Consider the following 26032-nt stretch of genomic DNA (forward strand, 5'->3'; position numbering starts at 1 on the left):
CATTGAAGCTCGTTTGGAGGTTAGATAGCACAGTGTAAGTGAGCATTTTCCATCACTGTAAGTGAGCATTTTTCCTTTACCAAGATAAACCATCCACCTTACAGGTGTGGCATATTAAGAAGCTGATTAAACAGCATTATCATTACACATGTGCACCTTGTGCTGGGGACAATAAAATGCCAATTTAAAATGTGCAGTTGTCACATGACACAATACCACAGATGTCTCATGTTTTGAGGTAGCGTACAATTGACATGCTGACTGCAGGACTGTCCACCAGAGCTGTTGTCAGGTTGCCAGATAATTTAATGTTAATTTCTTTACCATAAGCTGCCTCCAACTCCATTTTACAGAATTTGGCAGTACGTCCAACCGGCTTCAAATCAAATCAAATTTTATTGGTCACATACACATGGTTAGCAGATGTTAATGACAGTGTAGCGAAATGCTTGTGCTTCTAGTTCTGACTGTGCAGTAATATCTAACAAGTAAACTAACAATTTCACACCAACTACCTTATACACACACAAGTGTAAAAGAATTAATATGTACATATAAATATATGGATGAGCGATGGCCGTGCGGCATAGGCAAGCTGCAGTAGATGGTATAGAGTACAGTATATACATATGAGATGAATAATGTAGGGTATGTAAACATATCAAGTGGCATTGTTTAAAGTGACTAGTGATACATTTATTGCTTTCAATTTTAAATTATTAAAGTGGCTAAAGATTTGAGTCAGTATGTTGGCAGCAGCCACTCAATGTTAGTGATGGCTGTTTAACAGTATGATGGCCTTGTGATAGAAACAGTTTTTCAGTCTCTCAGTCCCAGCTTTGATGCACCTGTACTGACCTCACCATCTGGATGATAGTGGGGTGAACAGGCAGTGGCTTGGGTGGTTGTTAACCTTGATCATTTTTTGGCCTTTCTGTGACATCAGTGGTGTAGGTGTACTGGAGGGCAGGTCGTTTGCCCCCGGTGATGCGTTGTGCAGACTCACTACCCTCTGAAGAGCCTTACGGTTGTGGGCGGAGCTGTTGTTGCCGTACCAGGCTGTGATACAGCCCGACAGGATGCTCTCGATTGTGCATCTGTAAAAGGTTTGAGAGTGTTTTTGGGGACAAGCCAAAGTTCTTCAGCCTCCTGAGATTCAAGAGGTGCTGTTGTGCATTCTTCACCACGCTGTCTGTGTGGGTGGACCATTTCAGTTTGTCCGTGATGTGTAGGCCGAGGAACTTAAAGCTTTCCACCTTCCCCACTACTGTCCCATCGATGTAAAAATTGGGGGTGCTCCCTCTGCTGTTTCCTGAAGTCCACAATCATCTCCTTTGTTGACGTTGAGTGTGAGGTTATTTTCCTGACACCACACTCCGAGGGCACTCACTCCTCCCTGTAGGCCATCTCGTCATTGTTGGTAACCAAGCCTACCACTGTAGTGTCGTCTCAGTTGGACGCGTGCATGGCCACGCAGTCATGGGTGAACAGGGAGTACAGGAGAGGGCTGAGAACGCACCCTTGTGGGGCCCCAATGTTGAGGATCAGCGGGGTGGAGATGTTTCCTTCCCTCACCACCTGGGGGCGGCCCGTCAAAGTCCAGGATCCAGTAGCACAGGACGGGGTCGAGACCCAGGGTCTCGAGCTGAATGAGACCTGAAAATAGCTGTGCTGCAACACTCACCATCCAACCTGAGAGACATTGAGAGGATCTGCAGAGAAAAATGGGGAAACTCCAAAATAAAACAAATCCAATTTTATTTGTCACATGCGCTGAATACAACAGGTGTTGACCTTACAGTGAAATGCTTACTTACAAGCCCTTAACCAACAAGCAGTTTTAATAAAATACCCCCCCAAAATGTAAAAATCTTTTCAGTATCATGAGGGGGAATAGGTTTTGTCGTGCCCTCTTCATGACGGTCTTGGTGTCTTGGACCATGTTAGTTGCTTCATTACAGCCCCGTCGATGAGAATGGGGGCATGCGCAGTCCTCCTTTTCCTGTAGTCCACAATCATCTCCTTTGTCTTGATCACATTGAGGAAGAGGTTGTTGTCCTTGCACCACACAGTCTCGAGGGTCTCGAGCTGAATGAGACCTGAAAATAGCTGTGCTGCAACACTCCCCATCCAACCTGAGAGACATTGAGAGGATCTGCAGAGAGAAATGGGGAAACTCCAAAATAAAACAATTTTATTTGTCACATGCGCTGAATACAACAGGTGTTGACCTTACAGTGAAATGCTTACTTACAAGCCCTTAACCAACAAGCAGTTTTAATAAAATACCCCGCCCCCCCAAAATGTAAAAAATATAAGAATAACAAAAAATGTAAGAGTGGCAGTAAATAACAATAGCGGGGCTATACACGGGGGTACCGGGACAGAGTCAATGTGTCAATAAGCAGGGCACGGGTGATGTACTGGGCCATATGCACTACCCTCTGTAGTGCTTTGCAGTCAGAGGCCGAGCAGTTGCCATACCAAGCAGTGATGCAACCAGATGCTCTCGATGGTGCAGCTGTAAAACCTTTTGAGGAGCTGAGGACCCATGCCAAATGTTTTCAGTATCATGAGGGGGAATAGGTTTTGTCGTGCCCTCTTCATGACGGTCTTGGTGTCTTGGACCATGTTAGTTGCTTCATTACAGCCCCATCGATGAGAATGGGGGCATGCGCAGTCCTCCTTTTCCTGTAGTCCACAATCATCTCCTTTGTCTTGATCACGTTGAGGAAGAGGTTTTGTCCTTGCACCACACAGTCAGTTCTCTGACCTCGTCCCTATAGGCTGTCTCATCGTTGTCGGTGATCAGGCCTACCACTGTTGTGTCATCAGCAAACTTAACTTCTCTAGGATAGGGGGCAGAATTTGGAATTTTGGATGAAAAGTTGCCTGCAACTCATCCCCAGAAGATACGATATGCATATTATTAGTAGATTTGAATAGAAAACTGTTCGAATCATGTCTGTGAGTATAACAGAACTTATGTAGCAGGCGAAACCCCGAGGACCATTCAGATTTTTTGGGGGGGAGGGTCACTCTCTTTTCAATGGGTTTTCATTGGGAATACAGATTTCTAAGGGACTTGCTTGCAGTTCCTACCACTTCCACTGGATGTCACCAGTCTTTAGAAATTGATTGAGGTTATGCCATTGTGTAATGAAGAAGTACGGCCATCTTGAACGAGGGTCACTTCATGTGCACTGTTTGATAGATGTGCATGACCAGAAAGCTAGCGTCAGTTTGTTTTCTTCCTGTATTGAACACAGATCATCCAGTCTTCAATTTTATCGATTATTTACTTTGAAAAATACCTAAAGTTGTATTGGAAAAGTAGTTTGAAATGTTTTGGCAAAGTTTACAGGTAACTTGAGATATTTTGTAGTCACGTTGCGCAAGTTGGAACCGGTGTTTTTTCTGGATCAAGCGTGGCAAATTAATGGACATTTTGAATATATATGGAAGGAATTAATCGAACAAAAAGGACCATTTTGTGATGTTTATGGGACATATTGGAGTGTCAACAGAAGAAGCTCGTCAAAGGTAAGGCATGATTTATATTGTTATTTCTGCGTTTTGTGTCGCGCCTGCAGGGTTGAAATATGTTCTCTCTTTTGTTTATGGAGGTGCTATCCTCAAATAATAGCATCGTTTGCTTTCGCCGAAAAGCCTTTTTGAAATCTGACATGTTGGCTGGATTCACAACACGTGTAGCTTTAATTTGGTATCTTACATATGTGATTTCATGAAAGTTTGATTTTTATAGGAATGTATTTGAATTTGGCCCTCTGCATTTTCTCTGGCTTTTGGCCAAGTGGGACGCTACCATCCCACATATCCCAGAGAGGTTAATGGATGGTGTTGGAGTCGTGCCTGGCAGTGCAGTCATGAGTGAACAGGGAGTACAGGAGGGGGCTAAGCACGGGCCCCCACGTTAAGGAAAATAGTACAAATAATACTACCTTGAATGAGTATGTGATATTTATACATACACACACACACTTTATTTTTTATAATACCATCTTTGAAAACTAACAAAAAAAGCTATAGAGCCAAGGAGAAAAGAAACTGGGCATTCTGGGCACATGCCCATTGATTTACTGCAGAGGAACACAGCAGTTGCCATTGCAAAATGCATAGAATTGCAGGAAATTAACTTTGAAAACGGCAAAATTGTCTAAGCTCCATGCAAAACTGTGTAGAATGTCTGGAAATTAGCTTCAAAACTTCAAAATGTTCTCAGCTCAATGGAAACGTTTAGAATTACAGAAAATGTGCCTTACAACAGCAAAATTCTCTACGCCGCCAAGATACCTTTCGAGCTAATAGACTATGTTAGCTTACAGTTCCTCTTCCAGTGAACTGTGGGGATGTCAAAACAAATGTCTACCAAATCTCTTCACTTCTAAAATGTTGATTACTTCTACTTGCCATTATCATTCACTGGGACGCCCTGGCCGGGGGTCTCTGGGCAAGAAAAGTTTGAAAAACCCTAGACTAAATAATTTTAAAAATATATACCGTAATTGCTGGACTATTAAGCGCACCTGAATATAAACCGCACCCACTGAATTATTAAAAAATATGTATTTTGTACATAAATAAGCCGCACATGTCTATAAGCAGCAGGTGCCTACCGGTACATTGAAACAAATGAACTTTACACAGCCTTTAAACAAAACACGGCTTGTAACAAAAATAAATAGGCTTTAACGAAACACGGTTTGTAACAGAAATTAAAACAGTAGCCTACCAAGAAAGTCATTGGTCACTATCATCCTCCTCCTGTGCACTGAAACCACTGAAGTCATCTCCTTCGGTGTCGGAGTTGAATAGCCTCAGAATTGCTTCATCCGATGTTGGATCGTTTTCATTGTCGCTCTCGTCACTTTCATCCGGAGGCAAATACCCCGCTGAGCTCATGCTGCCCCTTCAACACGCAACAGTCCAGCCTTTCGAAACCCGTTGATGATAGTGGATTTTTTGACAATGCTCCACGCTGTCAGGACCCACTGGCAGACTTGACCATAAGATGCTCTTTGCCTGCGGCCCGTTTTAGTGAAGGATTTCTCCCCACTTGTCATCCAAGCCTCCCACTAAACAAGGAGCGCCACCTTAAATGCACGATTTACACTGATGTCGAGTGGCTGCAAATACTTTGGGCCATCTGCTTTTCTTCCCTCTGAAAGCTTTTGTTGTCTTTTTGCACTGAGTCAGTTCCAACGTCTTATCATCGACTCATTAAGGCCAAGATCCCATGCAGCAGCTCTATTTCCTTTTCCAACAGCCAGATCGATCACCTTCAACTTGAAAGCTGCATCATATGCATTTCTCTGTGTCTTTGCCATGATGAGGGTGACAAAATTACTACCGTAATCAGAATGATGGGAAGTTTATCAATAAAACACTGACTAATTAATAGATCTACCTTTATTTGTTACTTCTGAACATTCATTATCCTCCCATCCTAATGAGGGAGAGCAATTAGAAAATATCTTGAAGATATGTGGGTTTTTGCTAACAGAATATTAAGGCACAAGGCAATTGTTCAACATCATACAGAAGGCAGACAAATATATCCAAAACTATATATAAAGTGTTGATATTTGTTGGCAAGGTGTCTTCAATACGAGTGTTATGTATTTCTAATACCTTTAAACTATTTCTGGTAGATGTTTTTTTTTTAAAGGCCCCTTTTCCATCTTTGCTTATTCCTACATTTTAAGATGGAAAATTGTAAAAACAATTATATATGCCTTAATAAAAAAAGACTCATCTTAAATTTGACATGCTCCTATGAACTTCACATGTTGCTGCTCATGGGTTCTTTTAGATGGAAATCGCTATGTCCTTTTCACATAGTCACCATTCTCTTTCATCTATACATGATCACACCCCTGACATTTGTAGTGATGGGAGCAGGAGACAGTAGTGTTTCCAAACTGCTTCTATATGGGTTTGGTTACAAAAGGGTGAGCAGTAGCAGCAGTAACCAAGGCGAATGTTATTAAGCCTCTCTCTGATGACATCAAAGCTGTAGCAACTGAGCTAAGGCCGAGAGTGCCAGGTCTCTTCTATCAGGACTTGGCTGACAGGCCTTGCACGGCTCCCTAGTGTTTTGTATTGCCGTTTGCCTTGGAGACGATAAGCACCCTGATGATGGGGATGGGAGAAGTAGCGTAGAGTGGAGCAGCCTGGAGATTCTAATGCATTTTAATAAGGCTCCCGCTCCACGATAGGCAAACAGCGCTGTTAGTATCTTACTCTGGCATTTGTCCTCACTGCCTGTCGCTGGCTTGTCCCTTCAGGATCACCTTGGAGATTCCCTCCCTGCTCTGTATCCTCATCCTTTTTGAAGGACAACTTGTTCACCTCTCCACTCTCACAAAGAACCACTTAATAGGCCTCTCTTCTCGGCTGCTTTATTGTCTGTGTCCTCCAGGCTTGTCATTTTTATTCCTGGCCCAATTGTGGCATGTCAGGTTGGATCAAGCCTCCTAGTGCTCATGTTAGCTAGAGCTACAGCCCAATGCACAACAGTGGCTGTACCATACTCTCCCTCTCTTTGTCACTGCTGGGGACACACTGTCAGCCTGCCACAACAACCCAGATACAGCTAAAGCCACTGTAGTCTGTAAGGTTTCCAATCATTATACAATAAACCACTTAATAGCCTAGATTATTCTCCTTTAAAAAAAATCTCCTTACAAAAAATCTTCCAGTTTCCTTAAAGTTAACAGTACTTCGTTTATTTTAGAGGTCAACCAATTAATCAACATGGCCGATTAATTAGGGCCGATTTCAAGTTATAACAATCGGTAAATCTGCATTTTTGGACGCTGATTATGGCCGATTACATTGCATTCCACGAGAAAGCTGCGTGGCTGGCTGACCACCTGTTACGCAAGTGCAGCATGGAGCCAAGGTAAGTTGCTAGCTAGCATTAAACTTAACTTATAAAAAAGCAATAAAAAAACAATCAATCTTCACATAATCACTAGTTAACTAACACATGGTTGATAATATTACTAGGTTAACAAGCTTGACCTGCGTTGCCTATAATCAATGCGATGCCTGTTAAGTTATCATCGAATCTCAGCCTACTTCGCCAAACGGGTGATGATTTAACAAAAGCACAATCGTTGCACGAATGTACCTAACCATAAACATCAATGCCTTTCTTAAAATCAATACACAGAAGTAGATTTTTTAAAACCAGCATATTTAGTTCAAAGAAATTAATGTTAGCAGGCAATATTAACTAGGGAAATTGTGTCACTTCTCTTGCGTTCATTGCACACACGTTCATGGTACATGCAACAGTTTGGGCCGCCTAGTTTGTTGGGAACTAATTTGCCAGAATTTTACATAATTATGACATAACATTGAAGGTTGTGCAATGTAACAGCAATATTTAGATTTAGGGTTACCACCCGTTCGATAAAATACGGCACCATTCCGTATTTCACTGAAAGAATAAACGTTTTGTTTTCAAAATTATAGTTTCCGGATTTGACCATATTATTGACCCAAGGCTCGTATTTCTGTGTTTATTATATTATAATTAAGTCTATGATTTGATATTTGATAGAGCAGTCTGACTGAGTGGTGGTAGACAGCAGCAGGCTCGTAAGCATTCATTCAAACTTTACTGCGTTTGCCAGCAACTCTTAGCGATGCTTGAAGCACAGCGCTGTTAATGACTTCAAGCCTATCAACTCCTGAGATGAGGCTGGCAATACTAAAGTGCCTATTAGAACATCCAATAGTCAAAGGTATATGAAATACAAATGGTATAGAGAGAAATAGTCGACGCATCATCATTCCTATAATAACTACAACCTAAAACTATATTGAACCACCGCGCTTTCATTTGTTCTGAGCAAGGAACATAAATGTTAGCTTTCTTACATGGCACATATTGCACTTTTACTTTCTTCTCCAGCACTGTGTTTTTGCATTATTTAAACCAAATTGAGCATGTTTCATTATTTATTTGAGACTAAATAGATATTTATTTGTGTATTATATTAAGTTTAAAAAAAAAAGTGTCATATATATATATATATATATATACATACATACATGACACGTGATATATATATATATTCAAAACAAATCAGCCGATTAATCACTACCAGCATGTTTTGGTCCTCCAATAATCAGTATCGGCGTTGAAAAATCACGATCGGTCGACCTCTAGATTGTTTCCAGTCGTTGCCCCAGGTGCCCATGAAAAATGGGTGCTGATGCATCTATTCTGCAGGGGGTGAGTAGAAATGTCAGACACAAGGGAGGACAGATCATCCTATGGAAACATTGCAGCATAGCACAGAATTCAGCCACATGACAGACTCCTAAAAGGCCAGAAAATGAAATAGTATGAAATAGTCCAGAAGAAAATACATCTATTTTATTTTTACCTTTATTGAACTAGGCAAGTCAGATAAGAACAAATTCTTATTTTCAATGACGGCCTAGGAACAGTGGGTTAACTGCCTTGTTCAGGGGCAGAACGACAGATTTTTACCTCGTCAGCTCAGGGATTTGTTCTTTCAACCTCCCGGTTACTAGTCCAACACTAACCACTAGGCTACCTGCCGCCCCATTTATAGGTCTAAGAAGCATTTTGTGCATTACACAGATCTTCCTAAAAAGCAGAAACTGAGTATTGTCAATAACACACCAATGAATTAGCTGATATACACACACAGTGGGGAGAACAAGTATTTGATAACCTGCAAAATCGGCAGTGTTTCCTACTAACAAAGCATGTAGAGGTCTGTAATTTTTATCGTAGGTACACTTAAACTGTGAGAGACGCAATCTAAAACAAAAATCCAGAAAATCACATTGTATGATTTTTAAGTAATTAATTTGCATTTTATTACATGACATAAGTATTTGATCACCTACCAACCAGTAAGAATTCCGGCTCTCACAGACCTGATATTTTTTCTTTAAGAATCCCCGTTCTCCACTCATTACCTGTATTAACTGCACCTGTTTGAACTCGTTACCTGTCCACACACTCAATCAAACAGACTCCAACCTCTCCACAATGGCCAAGACCAGAGAGCTGTGTAAGGACAACAGGGATAAAATTGTAGACCTGCACAAGGCTGAGATGGGCTACAGGACAATAGGCAAGCAGCTTGGTGAGAAGGCAACAACTGTTGGCGCAATTATTACAACATGGAAGAAGTTCAAGATGACGGTCAATCACCCTCGGTCTGGGGCTCCATGCAAGATCTCACCTCGTGGGGCATCAATGATCATGAGGAATGTGAGGGATCAGCCCAGAACTACACGGCAGGACCTGGTCAATGACCTGAAGAGAGCTGGGACCACAGTCTCAAAGAAAACTATTAGTAACACACTACGCCGTCATGGATTAAAATCCTAAAGCGCATGCAAGGTTCCCCTGCTCAAGCCAGCGCATGTCCAGGCCCATCTGAAGTTTGCCAATGACCATCTGGATGATCCAGAGGAGGAAAGGGAGAACGTCATGTGGTCTGATGAGACAAAAATAGAGCTTTTTGGTCTAAACTCCACTCGCCGTGTTTGGAGGAAGAAGAAGGATGAGTACAACGCCAAGAACACATCCCAACCGTGAAGCATGGAGGTGGAAACCTTCTTTGGGGATGCTTTTCTGCAAAGGGGACAGAACGACTGCACCGTATTGAGGGGAGGATGGATGGGGCCATGTATCACGAGATCTTGGCCAACAACATCCTTCCCTCAGTAAGAGCATTGAAGATGGGTTGTGGCTGGGTCTTCCAGCATGACAACGACCCGAAAAACACAGCCAGGGCAACTAAGGTGTGGCTCCGTAAGAAGCATCTCAAGGTCCTGGAGTGGCCTAGCCAGTCTCCAGACCTGAACCCAATAGAAAATCTTTGGAGGGAGCTGAAAGTCCGTATTGCCCAGCGACAGCCCCGAAACCTGAAGGATCTGGAGAAGGTCTGTATGGCGGAGTGGGCCAAAATCCCTGCTGCAGTGTGTGCAAACCTGGTCAAGAACTACAGGAAACGTATGATCTCTGTAATTGCAAACAAAGGTTTCTGTACCAACTATTAAGTTCTGCTTTTCTGATGTATCAAATATTTATGTCATGCAATAAAATGCAAATGAATTACTTAAATCAAACAGTAATTTTCTGGATTTTTGTTTTAGATTCAGACTCTCACAGTTGAAGTGTACCTATGATAAGAATTACAGATCTCTACATGCTTTGTAAGTAGGAAACACTGCCGATTTTGCAGGTTATCAAATACTTGTTCTCCCCACTATACATACATACATTACACATGCACACCTCATCAACTCCCCCAGACATCCACTTAATCTACCTCAACTACAGGCTGCCAGCTGAGCTCCCATTCATTCATTCATTCATTATAGATGACCTTCCTAACTCCACTCGCCGTGTTTGGAGGAAGAAGAAGGATGAGTACAACGCCAAGAACACATCCCAACCGTGAAGCATGGAGGTGGAAACCTTCTTTGGGGATGCTTTTCTGCAAAGGGGACAGAACGACTGCACCGTATTGAGGGGAGGATGGATGGGGCCATGTATCACGAGATCTTGGCCAACAACATCCTTCCCTCAGTAAGAGCATTGAAGATGGGTTGTGGCTGGGTCTTCCAGCATGACAACGACCCGAAAAACACAGCCAGGGCAACTAAGGTGTGGCTCCGTAAGAAGCATCTCAAGGTCCTGGAGTGGCCTAGCCAGTCTCCAGACCTGAACCCAATAGAAAATCTTTGGAGGGAGCTGAAAGTCCGTATTGCCCAGCGACAGCCCCGAAACCTGAAGGATCTGGAGAAGGTCTGTATGGCGGAGTGGGCCAAAATCCCTGCTGCAGTGTGTGCAAACCTGGTCAAGAACTACAGGAAACGTATGATCTCTGTAATTGCAAACAAAGGTTTCTGTACCAACTATTAAGTTCTGCTTTTCTGATGTATCAAATATTTATGTCATGCAATAAAATGCAAATGAATTACTTAAATCAAACAGTAATTTTCTGGATTTTTGTTTTAGATTCAGACTCTCACAGTTGAAGTGTACCTATGATAAGAATTACAGATCTCTACATGCTTTGTAAGTAGGAAACACTGCCGATTTTGCAGGTTATCAAATACTTGTTCTCCCCACTATACATACATACATTACACATGCACACCTCATCAACTCCCCCAGACATCCACTTAATCTACCTCAACTACAGGCTGCCAGCTGAGCTCCCATTCATTCATTCATTCATTATAGATGACCTTCCTAACGGAAGTGCCAAGGCAATGAAAATTAGGTATTCATTTTTAGGACAGGTTGGCTGTTTGACACTACCATGCTCCCCCACTACATCATGATATGTAGGCTATAGCAGCACCCACTCATCTGAGACCAAGAGCAACTGGTGAAAGAGGTCCATATTGCAGAAGAAGTCATGATAGCCTACTTTAAAAAAAATGAATCATTCATATTGTTGGCTAGGCCTATTTGTGGAACTATCATGTGTATTCAAAAGGAGGATTCAAGTGGGTCTGGGCAGGTGTGATGTTTGTTGGATGTAGTCGTGTGTATGGGTTGTATTGTTTATGATTTCAAATAAAATGTCATGTAAATAAAGTTAGATTCAAAAATTATGAAACCCTTGAGTTATAATGCTGGTTTTCAATTTTAGTTGGTGGGATTTTCATAAAAGTCATCCTCAGTCAACATGGATTTAGGTAATTGTTGATAATCCCTTAGATTTATTACTTGGTTTGTGATTGTCCTCGTCTAGCTAAATCTCCCCAGGATGATTGATTTGAAGGAAAAACATTCAATCCCAGACAATACTACCTGACCAAACTGTGTTAGAAGTTACCATTTAAGTCATCCTGAACACACATAACCCTAGATTTAAAGCAAGGACAAATTAGTGTTTACTACTTCAGTATTGTTTAGGCCTAGACAAAACTGTGTTCATGAACAATCGCGATTGATAAATATGTCGGGGTTCAGATTACCATAGTTATGATTGAACAAGTATAGCCTAGCCATTGTAGAAATAAACTTGATTGATATTCATAAAGACTCCATGAGCTACTTAGATACAACAGGTCCTGTTCATATTTGAAGCCATAACGTAATTTGTCCAGGCAAACTGTTAACGTTACACTCTTGCATTAAAATAAATTATGTGTCATGCCCATGAGCAGAAAGCATGGGTAGCGTCAAGATAATTCGCCAAGAGCCACAGTGCTTTGGAATTCGAAACTTTGTCCTGAAACTAAAAGTTTTCAAACAGCACATTGAAAACATGACATGCACCGACAATAAAACGTCTTTATTATTCTTACCGGGGAGTTTCGATAAAACGGAAAGGTATTTTCTTTTCTTCACTGCAGCTGAAACGTTTCAGCTAAGGCAGCATTACAAGCTCCAGAGCATACTCTCCGCAGAAATCTTCCAGAGGATTGACGTGATAGACTGAACCTCCTTAACGATATGCTTCAATGTAGGTGCAACTATACGAAATACCAACGCATTCATTCAAGTTTAAAGTTACACAGTATTTTTTTAATGTTAGCTGTCAAAAAGGCGATTTCGATTCAACTTGCTATCTTGTCTCCACCCACTGCAAAGTCAAATCCCATATCCAAACCTCGCGAGATGTTATCAGCGTTTTCTCCACACTCCCTGATGATGTGACCATAACGATAACATAAGAGGATATAAAATGAGGTCCCAGAATTTGTACAACGATTATAATTTATGGCGACAAAAGTATGTAAAATGAATTCTCTCTTGTATTATGTTTATTTTGCATAGACCACTAGTTACAATTCACTCACATGCGAACTACTTTGTTTTTCAGGACAAGCTATATACACATATCACAAATTGCATGTAAAATGTTTATATAAGAAAACATTTGCACATACTGCATTTCTCCTCACAACTCCATATTACCTTTTGCATTTCATTTAATCCTAGCTTGCACCCTTCTGACAGGGGGTTAGGGGACATTACTTTTGCATTAATCATGCTCAAACTCTAAATAAATGGAATCTACGGATTTCACACGACTGGGAATACAGATATGCATCTGTTGGTCACAGACATCTTTAAAAAAAATAAAAGAGCACGCTTTTCCAGCGTGCCAGTGGCCATCAACCGTGAGCATTTGCCCAATGAAGTTGGTTAAAATGGCGAACTGCAGTCAGGTCAAGACCCTGGTGAGGATGATGAGCACGCAGATGAGCTTCCCTGAGATGGTTGCTGACAGTTTATGTAGAAATTATTTGCCTCTGCAAACCCACATTTTCATCAGCTGTCTGGGTGGCTGGTCTTAGACAATCCAACAGGTGAAGAAGCCGGATGTGGAGGTCCTGGGCTGGAGTGGTTACACCTGGTCTGCGTTTGTGAGGCTGGTTGGACGTACTGACGAGGGAAGAGTGAAACAAATGCTCAAGTAGGACTGCTTTCCTACTGCCATATACAATAATCTCTGCCAGAAAAAGATCAATGGAAATAAAATGCAGAAACAAAACAAATCTGTAGTGGTGACATGATCAAATACAATGACATCCACAGTTTTCACACATTTATCTCATATGTCAACATTGATTGCATTGGTCTCTCAAGCAAGGCCCTTCCCCCGGGGACAAAGCTCCACACATGCCCCACCCCGGGCTCCCGATCCAGACATTGAAGATGTTAATAAAATATCTGTTTGTTATCTGCCCACAGGTGGAACAGTAGGCTACTCTGGCAAATTTCAATGATGTTCTGTCTGTCCATCAAATCGTGCGGTGTTGAATGATCATTGAGAGGCAAATTAACAGTTATATGTTGCTAATAATCACATTGTTTTACTCCAATGCAATGTGTAGACAAGACTGCATGTTAGGCTACACAGGTTGTCACGGAGGCAGTCATTTCTGTTCTGTTGGCACGAGTCATAAGCTACTACAACAACATAATTATGGGGAGCAGAATTGAACACAAATCGGGATTGTACTGACCTGGATTAAAACATGTGACCCTTCAGTCAAGGCCCCAGCGAGAATTGAACTCGCGACCCCTGGTTTACAAGACCAGTGCTCTAACCACTGAGCTATGGAGCCTTGCCTACTCACACATTGAGACAACAGACATTTACATATTACAATGGATCTTGCCAATTCACAGACAGAAGGCCGCACCTCATGCCACTCACTCCACCACACAGCTGTTGGTGCAGTCTCGCCCAACCAGCTAAACAGGTTGTTAGCATATGAAGCAAAATCAACTACTCCAGGCTTGAGTGTCTGCTGGTTTTCAGTCTTTCTGTTACATCATGATCTACATGAGATTTAGACCAGAAAAACATAATACACATTTTTACATGCCAATTGGACCTGTGCAATAAAACACACACACACACACACACACACACACACACACACACACACACACACACACACACACACACACACACACACACACACACACACACACACACACACACACACACACTACTAGAGAGCAGCAACAGACCATAAAATGCTATGCCATTGCCAGAGAACGGCCTTCAAATGATTACTGCATTTTATTGTCTGTTGCTGCGCTCTAGTGGCGTGTCCTAGCAGTGCCACTGAGAGTTTTTATTAGTCACATGCGCAGGGTTGTAGATGTAAATGCAGGGTACAGTGAATATCTTAAACTCCTACAGTGCAGGTCAAAGGGAAGTGAATGAAACAATAGCAACATAATAATAATTACATGTTTACAACTAACATGATAAATGTCCATTGGGTGGGGGCAGGTTAAATGGCAGATGAGGTGGTGTTGGTGGTGGGGGGGTTAGGGGGAGTATCAATGTATAAACTTTATCTCCACTATAAAAAGCATCTAGACATTATCTCCCATTTCTTTTAGACTAGCATTTAGTTCTCAACAGCAGACTTAGTATTCTTTGTTTTCTTTGTTATTTTAGTTAGGTAAGGTTGTGACATGGGTCATGTATGTGTTCGACATGTCTAGGGTTTCTGTATGTTTATGGGGGTGTTTCCTTTCTAGGTAGTTTTGTATGTCTATGGTTGCCTAGATTGGTTCTCAATTAGAGGCAGCTGTCTATCGTTGTCTCTGATTGGGAACCATATTTAGGCAGCCATATTCTTTGGGTATTTTGTGGGTGATTGTTCCTGTGCTTACGTTACGGGACTGTTTCGTCTTCGTTCCTTTTGTCGTTTTGCTTTTTGTTTGGTGTTTAAGTATTCCCATTAAATATGGATTATCATTACGCTGCATCTTGGTCCTCCTCTCTTTCACCCGAAGACAATCGTTACAGAATCACCCACCACCAAAGGACCAAGCAGCGTGGTAATGGGCAGCAGCAGGAGGAGCAGCGCAATCAGGACTATTGGACTTGGAAGGAGATACTGGATGGAGAAGGACCCTGGACGCAGCCGGGGGAATATCGCCGCCCCAAGGCAGAGCTGGAGGCAGCCAAAGCGGAGAGGCGGCGGTATGAAGAGGCAGCACGGCTGGAAGCCCGAGAGGCAGCCCCAAAAATGTATTGGGGGAGGCACACTGGGAGTGTGGCGAAGCCAGGTAGGAGACCTGCGCCAACTCCCCGTGCTTACTGTGGAGAGAGGGCGTAGTACTGGTCAGGCACCGTGTTATGCGGTAGAACGCACAGTGTCTCCAGTATGCGTGCTTAGCCCGGTGCGCTACATCCCAGCTCCCTGCATCTACCGGGCTAGGGTGAGGATCCAGCCAGGGCAGATGGTAACAGCCCTGCTCTCCAGACAGCCAGTGGGTCTCCTCGGGCCAGGATATCCTGAGCCGGCATTGCGCACTGTGTCTCCCGTATGTCTGCACAGCCCAGTGCGTCCTGTGCCTGTGCCCCGCACGTGCCGGACTAGAGTCACCATCCAGCCAGGATGGGTTGTGCAGGCCATTAGCTTGAGACCTCCAGTGCGTCTTCACGGTCCGGTCTCCCACGACGGGCCGCAGACCGGAACCCCCTACGACGGGCCGCAGTCCGGAACCCACCACGACGGGCCGCAGTCCGGAACCCCCAACGACGGGCCGCAGACCGGAACCCCCCACGACGGGCCGCAGTCCGGAACCCCCCACGACGGGCCGCAGTCCGGAACCCCCAACGACGGGCCGCAGACCGGAAACTCCCACGACGGGCCGCAGACCGGAACCTACCACGACGGGCCGCAGTCCGGAACCTACCACGACGGGTCGCAGTCCGGATCCGCCAGAGTCTCCCCTCCAGTCCGGATCCGCCAGAGTCTCCCCTCCAGTCCGGATCCGCCAGAGTCTCCCCTCCAGTCCGGATCCGCCAGAGTCTCCCCTCCAGTCCGGATCCGCCAGAGTCTCCCCTCCAGTCCGGATCCGCCAGAGTCTCCCCTCCAGTCCGGATCCGCCAGAGTCTCCCCTCCAGTCCGGATCCGCCAGAGTCTCCCCTCCAGTCCGGATCCGCCACTCACTCCAGACTCGACCATCAGTCCAGTGGCGTCCTCTAGGCCGTGGTCGGCGGTGAAGGTTCCCGCTCCAGAGACATTAAGTAAGGGTGAAGTGGAGCGGGGTCCATGTCCCGAGCCAGAACCACCACCTCGGAATTATGCCCACCCAGACCCTCCCATATAGTGTTAGGTGTGCGGCCGGGAGTCTGCACCTTCGGGGGGGTACTGTCACACCCTGACCTTAGTATTCTTTGTTTTCTTTGTTATTTTAGTTAGGTCAGGGTGTGACATGGGTGATGTATGTGTTTTTCTTGTCTAGGGGTTTTGTATGTTTATGGGGGTGTTTCCTATCTAGGGTTTTTTGTAAGTCTATGGTTGCCTAGATTGGTTCTCAATTAGAGGCAGCTGTCTATCGTTGTCTCTGATTGGGAACCATATTTAGGCAGCCATAATCTTTGGATATTTTGTGGGTGATTGTTCCTGTTCGTGTTACGGGACAGTTTCGTCTTCATTCCATTTGTCGGTTTGTTGTTTTTGTTTCGGTGTTTAAGTATTCCCATTAAATATGGATTATCATCACGCTGCATCTTGGTCCTCCTCTCTTTCACCCAAAGACAATCGTTACATTTGTATAAACTGGTCTGTCTCTCCGGCCTTTTCAAAATTGAATTGCGATCTCCACCGTCTCATATAAAGTGAATGTGTCAGAACGAGACAGACAGCAAATTGAGCTGGTTGTCATACAGTAGCAACATACAAAACTTTTTTTCAGTTGGCTGGCTAACTCGATACTTTGTTGCCAAAACTAAAATGGATGAGTGGAACATTTTTGGGCGACATGACGATGGAATAATTGGGAAAAAGAGATGCCAATAAAACACAGGCATGCATATTTGGGGGATACTGAATTGAATGACCTAGAGAAAAGCCACAACAGGGAAAAACCCAGTTAAGAATACAAACTGGGCTGTGCGTTGCTTCGAGGGCTGGCTAAGAGGAAAAAAAGTTGTTGACTTCAAAACTGTCACTAAGGAAGAGTTTACCATTGATCTCTGACAGTTTTATGGAAATGTACGAAATGGGGAGGAGTACAGCATAAGTAGCTATCTGGCACTCCGGAGTGGGCTCAACGGGTTTCTAAATGACCCAACCACCAGTCGCAGCTAGTGCCTTATGAAGGACACTGAATTTACCACCTCGAATCATGTATTTCTGGCCAACATCAGAACTAAGGCAAGGCAAATATATCACAAACAGCCACCCTCGCATCACTGATAAGGACATGGCCCAGCTCCAAAACTTCCAGGCTCTGAATCCCGGTACACCAAGGGGTCTGGTCCAGTTACATCTGGGTCAAAGACGAAAAGAGGGGAACAGACAACTAAAGCCCAACTCATTCCTCGTAAAAACAGACAAGAACAGTCTAAGGTATGTTGTTCATAGCCTGTTTGTTTTATTTCTAAGTTGCACTCGTAATAGGCTACTGGAAAGCAATATTATAACAAAGCATTCTCCCGCTCAGATACGCCACTCTCGCATATAAACGAGGCCACAAAGAATCGTCTGGACCCAAGGGAGAGGGGCAGGGAGTCATGTTCAAGCAGCCAGGGAACCCACTATGCCCGGTGGCATGACTGGAAAAATATCTACTGAAATGCCCGGAGAACAGCCTTGCATTTTATGTCCACCCAAGGAGGGGAGTGTATCGGGGACTTGATCTGGTACACGTCAGTGCCGATGGGCGTGAACTATCTGGCAGCACTTCCACCCAATATCTGCAGGGCAGCAAGAACAACTACATACACAAATCACAGCATCAGGACCACTACAGTCCAGAAACTGGCCACTGCTGGTTTAGATGCGACGGAGATTATGTCAGTGAGTGGGCATCGGTACAGAACAAAAACAATGAATGACTGGGTCGCATCTCTAGCAACCCTAGATTTGTGTCGGGACTATATCTTGTGGAAGGATGAAATAGTACGAATAAATTAATCTAAATATAGTTTTTAATGAAAATATGTCGATCATTATTTGAAAATGTTGGTAACCCGTTGTATAAAAGAGATAATGTCCTCGAAGCCAGTGTTCGGCAGATATATTGGGACGGTTTGCCGGCCCGAGTTCAACACCCATGCCAATATGTCCTCCAATCACCGGCTTCTCGGGCATTATCACTAAATGTGTGCACATGTGTGATGTAGTACTAAATTGTCGGGGACAACTTTTGGTTCATGAGCGCTACTTTCAGAACTACTGGCTAAAAAGTATTCAAAAGTACCGGAAAATCCCTTTAAACTATATGTACAGTAGCACCAAATGTTCCAATACAATAACATTCTAAATGTTGATACTGTCGGTGCTTTTTAAAATACTAAATCTCAATCTAGTTTGCGAAACTCACACAGAAACAAGCCTTGGCAGGATAACGAATAGCTTTAACACAGGAATAGTGTAAAACACAAAAACAAGTTGAATCTTACATCTAATGAAGGAATGAATGAGTCATGGGGGTTCTGGTCCTCAAGGGACTCAAGGAGGGAGCTGTCATTTTCCCCCGTGTTGTCACAATTTATTGTCATTAATGTATTACTCACGGCCTGTTTGCAATTATATGGTGTGGTTTAGTATGGGTATAAGTGATTTTCTGCCTACATTGGTCTGGGTTTAGTTCAGCTGTCCTGTTGCACTTACCCAACATGACCACTTGAGGGTATCAAACATCCACAGGAGTGTCTGCTTTCTCCACCACACACTGAATACAGAAAACACAATGTTTTAGGTCTGAAAAATACAATTCTACCCCTCAGGGGGAGAAAAGTTGGAAACGCTTCCGGTTATGCGTGTCATCCTTGCCCAATTGAAACAAGCTAGGCTCTTCATTGGCGGGTTTGTGCTTTCTTTCACTAAATTGGAACAAGCTGAAGCATCTGATTGGAGGAGAGGAGTAACAGAACAATGTGGACAATCGGAACAGAGTGGGCAGGGGTGTATGTCAACAATGCACATTAAGTAGCTATGTGCTTTGAGCACCAGGTCAAAGAGTGATGACAGGCACAGAAGCCCAGTCTAGTTTTAATGAGTTTTAATGATGAACCAGAGTATACATAGGGAAACAGGATGGAATGGAAGATAATTATTGCAATGTAAATCCAATAAACAATATAGATTAAATAATAATGTCAAAAATCTCTATACACAAAATAACACACCATAATTCCTCTCGTGGGAATTACCATTACAACACCAACTAGGCGAATCACATAATAGTAATACAAGGTAGGGATAACTGGTGAAGTAATGTAAATACATTTAGCAAGATTCTAAATTTAAATCTAAGGATTTTATACAAAATAAGTTCTAGAACACGTTGAATTTAAAAAATTCAACAATTTAAAAAATGCAACATATTCTACAATATTTGTAATCTATGTTGAATATTGGTTGACATCAATATTTTAAGTATGATTCTTCAATATTGACATATGAGAAACATGTCTCTAGACCAATTACTTCAACCAACTACTCAAAACTTTCTTCAAACAACAAGCACATTTCCCTCATATAACTCACCGGGTATCATCAAAGGCTGCCAAAAAAATAATAATTATAGACTAACTTGCCTGCGCAGCAGCAGGCGTCACCCTATTCTATAGCTACAGTAGCTAGCCATCTACTAACGCTATAAAAATACACCGTTTGGGTAGCCTCTGTAGCCAAACAATTTGGTTGGCTAGACGTGTTATTGTCATACTTCATCACATCTAGTCGTCGATGTTACATTCATTGCAAATTAAGAACTTTTCCCTCGTAACCTCACCGGATATCATCAATGGCTGTCAAAAAAATATTTTGTGATGAAGTGATGTTACGACAATTTCGGAATGTGATGATTGCTTACAACCAATTGGAACAAGCTAGGCTCTTCACTGGCGGGTTTATGCTCTCTTTCTCTAAATTGGAACAAGCTGAAGCTTCTGATTGGAGGAAAGGAGTAATGGGAACAATTTGGACAATCAGAACAGAGGAGGAATGCGCACCATTGAGCTCTTCATTGCAACCCTATTTCACTTTGATCTTCTCTTATCTTACTCAAGAACACATGCCTCAACCCACCTGCTAGATATTCCTGACTAAAATAATATAACATCTAGCAGACGTTTTTATCCAAAAGAGACTTACAGTCACGCTTGCATACATTTTACATATGGCTGGTCCCAGGAATCAAACCCACTCTCCTCGCACAGCAAGCGCCATACTCTACCAACTGAGCTACAGAGAACCACATGATTTATACATTGGCATAGTTGCATCCCAAGGATAGATGGCATGGCATACCTTACACAGTGCACAGTCGGCTTTACTCTATTCCCTTCTATTGGCTGCTGCCTATATATAGGCTACTGTACATATAAACTCAGCAACAAAAAGAAACGTCCCTTTTTCAGGACCCTATCTTCCAAAGATAATTTGGAAAAATCCAAATAACTTCACAGATCTTCATTGTAAAGGGTTTTACACACTGTTTCCCATGCTTGTTCAATGAACGAATAACAATTAATGAACATGCACCTGTGGAACGGTCATTAAGACACTAACAGCTTACAGACGGTAGGCAATTAAGGTCACAGTTATGAAAACTTAGGACACTAAAGAGGCCTTTCTACTGACTCTGAAAACACCAAAAGAAACATGCCCAGTGTCCCTGCTCATCTGCGTGAATGTGCCTTAGGCATGCTTAGACCAGACCGGACTGGCAGAAAGTGCTCTTCACTGACGAGTCGCAGTTTTGTCTCACCAGGCATGATGGTCGGATTCGCATTTATCGTTGAAGGAATGAGCGCTACACCGATGCCTGTAGTCTGGAGCGGGATAGACTTGGAGGTGGAGGGTCCGTCGTGGTCTGGGGCGGTGTGTCACAGCATCATCGGACTGAGCTTGTTGTCAGTGTGGGCAATCTGAATGCTGTGCATTACAGGGAAGACCTCCTCCTCCCTCATGTGGTACCCTTCCTGCAGGCTCATCCTGACATTACCCTCCAGCATGACAATGCCATCAGCCATACTGCTCGTTCTGTGCGTGATATCCTGCAAGACAGGAATGTCAGTGTTCTGCCATGGCCAGAGAAGAGCCGTCTCGGACCTGTTGGATCGGAGGGTGAGGGCTAGGGCCAACCCCCCAGAAATGTCTGGGAACTTGAAGGTGCCTTGGTGGAAGAGTGGGGTAACATCTCACAACAAGAACTGGCAAATCTGGTGCAGTCCATGAGGAGGAGATGCACTGCAGTACTTAATACAGCTGGTGGCCACACCAGATGCTGACTGTTATTTTTGGTTTTGACCACCCCTTTATTCAGGGACACATTATTCCATTTATGTTTGTCACATGTCTGTGGAACCTGTTCAGTTTATGTCTCAGTTGTTGAATCTTCATGCAAATATTTACAAATGTTAAGTTTGCTAAAAATAAATGCAGTTGACAGTGAGAGGACGTTTCTTTTATTGCTGAGTTTAGTAGAAGTGTAGTTCTATAGTATACATATTTTAATAATGTATTTTAATGATATAGTCTAGGTGTTTTCAAACTTTTCTTGCCCAGAGACTCCCGGCCAGGCAAACCCTCATCATATGTTAGCAAAAATTTCAAATCACTTCTTATCAGGTGAATGATAATGGCAAGTAGAAGTAATCAACATTTTAAAAGTGAAGATATTTGGTAGACAGTTATTGTTTTCACATCCCCACAGTTCATTGGAAGAGGAAATGTAAACTAACATAGTCTATTAGCTCGAAAGGTATCTTGGCGGCGTAGAGAATTTTGCTGTTGTAAAGCACAATTTCTGCAATTCTACATGTGTCAAGTGAGCTGAGAACAGTTTGAAGTTTTAAAGCTAATTTCCAGAAATTCTACACAGTTTTGCATCGAACTCCAACAATTTTGCCATTTTAAAGCTAATTTCCTGCAATTCTATGCATTTTGCAATGGCTAATGCTGTGTTCTCCTGCAGTGAATCAATGTGTATGTGAATGCACAGTTTCTTTTCTCCTTGACTGTATAGCTTTTTTTGTTAGTTCTCAAAGATGGTATTATAAAAATAAAGTGTGTGTGTGTGTGTGTGTGTGTGTGTGTGTGTGTGTGTGTGTGTGTGTGTGTGTGTGTGTGTGTGTGTGTGTGTGTGTGTGTGTGTGTGTGTGTGTATGATGTATGTGTATATATATATTTATATAAATATCACACACTCATTCAAGGGTTTTGCTTTATTTGTACTATTTTCTACATTGTAGAACAATAGTGAAGACATCAAAATATGAAATAACACATGAAATCATGTAGTAACTAAAAAATAATTGCTAAACAAATCTAAATATATCTAAATATTCTTGGCATTCTCTCAACCAGCTTAACCTGGAATGCTTTTCCAACAGTCTTGAAGAAGTTGACACACAGACATACAGTGCATTCAGAAAGTATTTAGACCACTTTACTTTTTCCACAGTTTGCTACATTACAGCCTTATTCTAAAATGTATTAATAATCTTCTTAGGGGTAGGTGTCCCGCTAGCAAATTGGAGGGCGCGCAATTCAAATGAATAATCATAAATATGATGGATTTTAAACAGTTATGTACATTTAAGTGTCTTATATCGGCTGAAAGCTTAAATTATTGTTAATTTAACTGCACTGTCCGATTTACAGTATCTATTACAGCAAAAACATGCCATGTGATTGTTCAAAATTGTTCAAAATATTTTTAAACCGGCACAGGTTTCTTACATTCACATATAACAATTAATTATTCACTTACTTTTTGAAAATCTTCCTCTGATTTGTCATCCAAAGGGTCCCAGCTATAACATGTAGTGTCGTTTTTGTTAGATAAATTCCTTCTTCATATCCCAAAATGTCTGTTTAGTTGGCGCCATCGATTTGAGTAATCCACTCAACTTGCAGAGAAAGGAATCTGAAAATCTACCCCTAAACTTTGTTTCAACAAGTCAAAATACGTTTCTATATACTCCTCAGATAGCCTAAAATGTATTCAAGCTATGATATTTATTTCTGAAATACATTTTAGAATAAGGCTGTGACGTAGTAAAATGTGGAAAAAAGTCAAGAGGTCTGAATACTTTCCGAAGGCACAAATGGTATCCACGGTGCAGGGTTTCCATTAACCGGTAATAGCTGGCTTTTGACCGATTTAAAAAATAAATAAATAATAATAGAAAAGCGATAATTAAAATTGGTGCCGGCCAATTATCTGGGAGATTAATAAGTGTTGTTTTGCTTATTCATTGATAGAAATACCAATCGCTGGAAATATACTGAAGAATATAAACGCAACATGCAACAATTTTAAAGATTTTACTGAGATTCCACAGTTCATATAAGGAAATCAGTCAATTGAAATAAAGTCATTAGGCCCTGCAGCCATGTAATAATGCCCATTTTTTGGGAAAGACTAATTAGGTGGGAGCCAGGCCCAGTCAATCAGAATGAGTTTTTCCCCACAAAAGGGCTTAATTGCAGACAGAAATACTCCCCAGCACAAACAATCTTGCAAGTGAAGAAGCCGGATGTGGAGGTCCTGGGCCTTCGTGGTTACACGTGGTCTGCAATTGTGAGGCCGGTTGGAAGTACTGCCAAATTCTTTAAAATGGAGTTGGAGGCAGCTTATGGTAGAGAAATTAACATTCAATTATCTGTTTACAGCTCTGGGGGACATTCCTGCAGTCAGCATGTCAAATGCACACTCCCTCAAAAACTTGAGACATCTGTGGTATTGTGTCATGTGACAACTGCACATTTTAAAGTGCCATTTTATTGTCCCCGGCACAAGGTGCACATGTGTAATGATAATGCTGTTTAATCAGCTTCTTAATATGCCACATCTGTCAGGTGGATGGATTATCTTAGCAAAGGAGAAATGCTCACTTACAGGGATGTAAACAAATTTGTGCCACACACTTTGAGAGAAATCAACTTTTTGTGCATATGGAAGACTTGAGGGATTTTTTATTTCAGCTGATGAAACATGGGACCAACACTTTACATGTTGCATTTTATATTTTTGTTCAGTGTACATTTGACTGGTCATGCTTATCAGTCTGTTATTTTGCATAATTTAGTGGAATTAAATTGGCGTGTGTACAGTATATTCGTTATGTATCTTATCACACTGTACAGCATACATATACAGAGCCTTTGAGCGGAAAATCTGTCAGACAGCGCGAGAGCTGCTGCTACAGCATCTCAAACAGCAAATGCTTAGGCAACGGACCACTTTGCAATGATCTGAAGACAGTATACATTTTGAAACCTGAAAGTTTTAATACATATTATGATGTGCAGGTCTTACCTTGCTTCAAAGTATCCTAGCCAAAATCAGACCATATCCATGGACTTTCTTTCATTGTCCATAGTCAAAGGCACAACCCTAGTCATATTAGCAACCCATGCTAGTTGTTGCATATTACATCTCCCCTCTTTTTACATTTCTGGCCTGGCCTGCACAGAGCCCTGACTTCAACCACAATGAACACCTTTGAGATGTAAGGGGGCGCACTTCCGGCGCCCCCAACTCATCAGATCAGCGTCAACTCACCATCAGTACGACCAAGAATATGTTTTTTCGCGACGCGGATCCTGTGTTCTGCCTTACAACCAGGACAACGGAATGGATCGCATGCAGCGACCCAAAAAACGACTCCGAAAAAGAGGGAAACGAGGCGGTCTTCTGGTCAGACTCCGGACACGGGCACACCGTGCACCACTCCCTAGCATTCTTCTTGCCAATGTCCAGTCTCTTGACAACAAGGTTGATGAAATCCGAGCAAGGGTAGCATTCCAGAGGGACATCAGAGACTGTAACGTTCTGTGCTTCACGGAAACATGGCTCACTGGAGAGACGCTATCCGAAGCGGTGCAGCCAACGGGTTTCTCCACGCATTGCGCCGACAGAAACAAACACCTTTCTGGTAAGAAGAGGGGTGGGGGTATATGCCTTATGGCTAACGAGACATGGTGCGATGAAAGAAACATACAGGAACTCAAATCCTTCTGTTCACCTGATTTAGAATTCCTCACAATCAAATGTAGACCACATTATCTACCAAGAGAATTCTCTTTGATTATAATCACAGCCGTATATATCCCCCCCAAGCAGACACATCGATGGCTCTGAACGAACTTTATTTAACTCTTTGCAAACTGGAAACCATTTATCCGGAGGCTGCATTCATTGTAGCTGGGGATTTTAACAAGGCTAATCTGAAAACAAGACTCCCTAAATTTTATCAGCATATCGATTGCGCAACCAGGGGTGGAAAAACCTTGGATCACTGTTACTCTAACTTCCGCGACGCATATAAGGCCCTGCCCCGCCCCCCTTTCGGAAAAGCTGACCACGACTCCATTTTGCTGATCCCTGCCTACAGACAGAAACAAGAAGCTCCCACGCTGAGGTCTGTCCAACGCTGGTCCGACCAAGCTGACTCCACACTCCAAGACTGCTTCCATCCATCACGTGGACTGGGACATGTTTCGTATTGCATCAGATAACAACATTGACGAATACGCTGAT

The 26032-nt window shown here is 42.7% G+C and overlaps 1 protein-coding gene and 1 non-coding gene across 3 annotated transcripts in view; both read right to left on the bottom strand.

Moving 5' to 3' along the window:
- The window catches only part of LOC135522139 (protein O-linked-mannose beta-1,4-N-acetylglucosaminyltransferase 2-like), a 39705-nt gene extending 27088 nt beyond the window's left edge, over window positions 1-12617 (bottom strand). The window contains exons 1-2 of one of the 2 annotated variants that reach the window (XR_010452650.1): window positions 12349-12617; window positions 572-2155 (exon numbers count right to left, since the gene is read on the bottom strand). The gene's annotated coding sequence lies outside the window, so the exon portion shown is untranslated. Of the gene's footprint in view, window positions 1-571; window positions 2156-12348 lie in introns of those variants that run through there. The other variant, XM_064948139.1, reaches the window with a different exon arrangement.
- Window positions 12618-14045: 1428 nt separating this feature from the next.
- On the bottom strand, window positions 14046-14118 carry trnat-ugu (transfer RNA threonine (anticodon UGU)). Its single transcript has one exon. It is a non-coding gene; the product is annotated as a tRNA-Thr (tRNA).
- Window positions 14119-26032: the final 11914 nt, after the last annotated feature.

The sequence above is a fragment of the Oncorhynchus masou genome, chromosome 30 (assembly GCF_036934945.1).
Source record: "Oncorhynchus masou masou isolate Uvic2021 chromosome 30, UVic_Omas_1.1, whole genome shotgun sequence".
Taxonomy (NCBI): Eukaryota; Metazoa; Chordata; class Actinopteri; order Salmoniformes; family Salmonidae; genus Oncorhynchus; species Oncorhynchus masou.